This window comes from Tenrec ecaudatus, chromosome 16 (genome assembly GCF_050624435.1).
Source record: "Tenrec ecaudatus isolate mTenEca1 chromosome 16, mTenEca1.hap1, whole genome shotgun sequence".
Classification (NCBI taxonomy): Eukaryota; Metazoa; Chordata; class Mammalia; order Afrosoricida; family Tenrecidae; genus Tenrec; species Tenrec ecaudatus.
This window is the reverse complement of record NC_134545.1, coordinates 57,971,166-57,975,522: the sequence shown is the minus strand read 5'-3', so window position 1 is coordinate 57,975,522 and position 4,357 is coordinate 57,971,166. Positions and strand designations below refer to the sequence as shown.

The 4,357-nt window shown below is 42.4% G+C and overlaps 1 non-coding gene across 1 annotated transcript; it reads left to right on the top strand.

Moving 5' to 3' along the window:
- Nucleotides 1–604: 604 nt before the first annotated feature.
- Nucleotides 605–733, top strand: LOC142430052 (small nucleolar RNA SNORA72). Its single transcript, XR_012780536.1, has one exon. It is a non-coding gene; the product is annotated as a small nucleolar RNA SNORA72 (small nucleolar RNA).
- The last annotated feature ends 3,624 nt before the right edge of the window (nucleotides 734–4,357 follow it).

The following is a 4,357-nucleotide window of genomic DNA, read 5'->3' as shown; positions in this document are numbered from 1 at the left end:
CAAGAATTAACTCCTACTTCTGGTCACAGAGAATTGAAGAAGGCTTCAGGATTGTATTTTCTGTTGCTGTGGAACAGTGAGGGAATTGTTTTCTCTTACATCCTTTTATACCCTTTAGTGTGCCGAAGGCAGTCCAGGCGCTAGGCTTGCTTTATTCCAAAGACCACTTTTGGAGAGTGGAAGTGTTACGTTAGCTCTTGGGTGGAGGCTGCACCGTTATTACAAGTGTTTTCTGATCCTAAGCCTATAGCATCCAGCTTTCTGCAGACACAGAGATGTCGTGCCCATTACTTATGAGTGGGGACACAGGACTTCATACTTGAAGCATTCTGTTGTGAGCAATACTTGACTTTCAATATCATGTCAATGCATTGGTCCTCTTTTACTTTAAGCTCATTGAACTTCCTGGACATCACTATTGCCTCCTCAGAAAATCACAATCTACTAATATCAGTCGATGCTCATTTTCAAAATCTAGGTGTACATTAGGGATATAATCCACAACAATCCCAGAAGATCTGAGGATAGAAGTTGGTTACAAATCATATATTTCAGCAGACTTATAACATCATAATGTTCCATCTGCTTCACAAAGCCAATTTTCCTGCGAATATTCTTGTCCTGGTTTTGTGGTAGCCATGGCAGGCTAAATATTCGCTATATTAAAACCATAAATGTGTCCCCAGGCTGAGTTCTTTCCCTGAGCCTGGGTTTTTAAATGCTGGTGATAAGTTTAAAAAAAAAAAGCCAATTTTCCTTAAACCTACCATTGATAAGACTTTGTCACATGGTTCCACATATATGCAGGGGAGGATAAGAAATACAGTTCTTCCACCACAGTGTATCCAGAGAGGGGAACCTGGCTTGGCTAGCATCTAGACTATCTCTATCACAGTTTGTAGTCCATTCATGAAAAGCTGGGGAAAAACTGAAACAAAACCAACTTCTATTTGTTTGAGAACACAGATCCAAGCCAACCATATAAAACTAGGCAGTACCCACTGCCACTGAGTTGATTTTTACTCATGGTGGCCCTATAGGACAGAACTGCTCTGCAGAGTTGCAGAGATTGTAAATCTTTATGGGAACAGACAGCCTCATCTTTCTCCCTCAGGGGGGCTAGCTGGTTTGAACTCTCAAGCTTGCAGTTAACAGCCCAACGCTTAACTCATGGTACCACAGGAAATAGACTACAAGGCCTGAGACTATAATTACTTTCATTTCTCGGTGGTGGAAACCCACCATGAAAAAAAATGTATGTCTCAGTCAAATTCAGTTTCTTCTTCAGGTTCATATTTCATGCAATGAGGAGCTGTCAATGGAGTTTTAGCTGTACCCAGAGGCCAAGAAGAAAGTCCCTAGACATCAGTCATCCGAAACGTCTTAGAGAAGGGGGGAAGTTCTCTTTTGACCAGCTGATGTTGGCACATGGAAAAACAAGATGATAAATGACCTGGTTCAAAGGGTCATCTCATGAAACCTGGGACATTCTTAGAAGCTGAAGTAGAGCTACATCTGTAACCACAGGTTCTGCATTGGCAGATTCAATCAAAAGCAGATGAAAACTATTTAAGGGGGAAAAAAGCAATTAAGTGGTCAAAATAATCTGTCAAAAGCTAAGAGGAAATGTAAAGTGCTGTTTACACAACATTTCCATGGTTTTGGATATTATAAGTAATCTAGAGATGATTTAAAATATATAGGAGGATGTGCATATATTATATTCAAATACCCCCCATTTTTATATCAGGGACTCGAGCATCCATAGAGAAGAGGGAGTGGGCAGTAGAGCAGAGGGGTGCCAGGTGTGGTAGGATGAGGGGATCCTGGAATCAATCCCTCGAGGTGACCACAGGACACCTGTAGTCTTTCCCTTCAAGTTCCCAAGTAATAGTAATTAACTATGGAACCTAATATTTATTGTTTATTCTTGCATTGTCTTGTTTAATGTTCACAATAACCCAAGAGGTAGGCACTATTACCCATGTGTTGTAGATGAAGAACTGAGACTTAGAGACTTTAATGGATATTCTAAGGTCACACAGCTGCTGACTGGTACAACTGATAGACGAAGCCAATGGTATCTAATTGTATCCAGAGCTACACATTTAGGTTGAGGTCTGAAAACGGTCAATATACGGTCTTAAGATTTCATAAGAATTCTTATTTAAAAAATCACAAAATGGTAAAATGTCTGAGATTTGTTTCAAATTATTCCTTGGTGATGGACAAAAGAGGTGGAGTTAATGTTTACCATAAGATTAGCCATGTGGCCACGTAACTTCACTGCCACCGCTTTGATACTGACACACAACTACCCGACAGGGCAGAGCAGAGCTGCTCCATAGGATTTCCTAGAATAGAATCTTTATTAGAGTGGACATCTCATCTTTTCCCCTCCGAGGGGCTGGTGCGTTTGACCCGCTGGTCTTGCAGCCCCGTACGGAACCCACGGCATTACCGTGAAGCTAAACGATGGCTGCGCGCTCGTCATAATATTGGTCCCTTTACTTCTGTCTCTGTTGGCAATTGTTGTTATTAGTTGTCGTTGAGCTTCTGCTAACGTGTGGCGACCCCCCCGTGTGTCCATGTGGAACAGCTCCGCAGGGTTTTCTTGCCTAAAATGTCCGTAAAAGCAGCTTTCCACGCCTTTTATTTTGCATTACTCTTGAGCGGTTTCAAATGGTCAACCTTTTAGTTAGCAGTCAAGTGCAAATTGTTTGAGCCCCATAGCTTTCGTGTTATCTATATACTTCAAGTGAAAACAAACTTTTAATGTTTGACAAAGAGAGCATTCCAGATATGCAGGTATGACCTTTCCCCATCCCATGCCATGAGGCTCGTCGTTGCACATGGCAGGCACAGTGAGTGGGGTGCATGGTGCTTGTCAACCACCTTTCATTTTCTCTGAAAGGCAGTGACCTTATTTATCCTTTTCTAATATTGCGGCATTTCCCCCTCGGTTTCCATATATGTAGATGGTCACACAGCCCCTGCCCTTTTTGCTTGAAAAGCTCAGCAGGTTTGCCTGTTCCCTGCAGGTTCACAATGGAGTTACTGAAGATTGAGAGAAAAAAAAAAACACCGTGAAAGACAAGGAGGAGATAGCATGGGGCATTGAATGTGATGGATTGAAAAAGCCAAGGCAGACAGAGTCTGGAAACAAACATGAAAGTGGGAATTGAAAAACGGAGGAAGTAAAGACATTATTTAAGCTGTTTAAAGGAAAAAGAGCCCAAACTACACTGTAAAGGATGAAAATGTGGGCATTTATATCTTCATTAAGGAGTTTATTAATTAGTGTTGAGTTGTTAACTGGTTTATGGTTCCCTGGGACCAGGGTGAGCCTCTGTGAGGAGCCCAGGCAGCGATCAGCCAGTTTGGATAATTATCATGGCTTGCCTTGGGGGTTTGCCCCAGCCTCATAGACAACTTAATAGGAGGCACTTAGGTGAACAGGCGTGGACCTCATTTACCCACCAGGCAGTACAAATTCCCAAGCACCTGGGCAGTTGCCAAAGTGAGTTAGAAGTGAGAGAAAACGCAGTCGTTTTACTTGGCAATGGTTCAGGACCTCTGAGACCTCCTTTTCTGATGTGTGGAAAATTCTCTCCCACACCTGAAGGACTTAACATGGCTTCTGTATCTGTCAGACAAAATGGTGCAGCCAGTTATCCAGCCCCTCTGGTCTACAATCACCAAGAGTAAACTTGCGTTTGACAGTCCTAACGGGACTTCCTGTTCTGACTCAAAACTATTGGTTTTTTCATTTTAGGCTATGCCTGCCATTTATAATGCCACAGTTACCCACTGGGCTGGGTGACTTTATCTTCAGTAACTCAAGACTCTTCAGTTAACCCCTAAGGAGAAAAAGAAGGAAAATCAAGCAAGCCAGGGATGGTCATGAAAGTGACTGAGGGTTGAATAACACCAGTGGCCCTTGTGCTGACTCTGGCTCATGGCAACCTTACATGTGTCAGAATAGATCTCTTTCAATTGCTGATTTTCCAATAGAAGATCACCAGGCCTTTCTTACACAGTACATTTCAGCAGAATCAAACTTTTGGCTGGCTTTCAAGTATGTGAATCATTTGTACCATCCAGGAACTCTGTGGTGTTGCATTGTGTCTCTCAAAGATTCAGGTCTCCTTGGAATCTTAGAATAGAATGTGACCTTGTTTGGAAATATGGTCTTTGCTGGTGTGATTAAGGTGGGAATCAAGATGATATGAAACTAGATTAGGGTGGGCCCTAAATCCAAAGAGATTTTCATAATAGGAGGCAGAAAGGGACACACACGGGAGAAGACTATGTGAAGATGGAACAAGGGAAGGTTGGATACGTACCTTAAGGACTA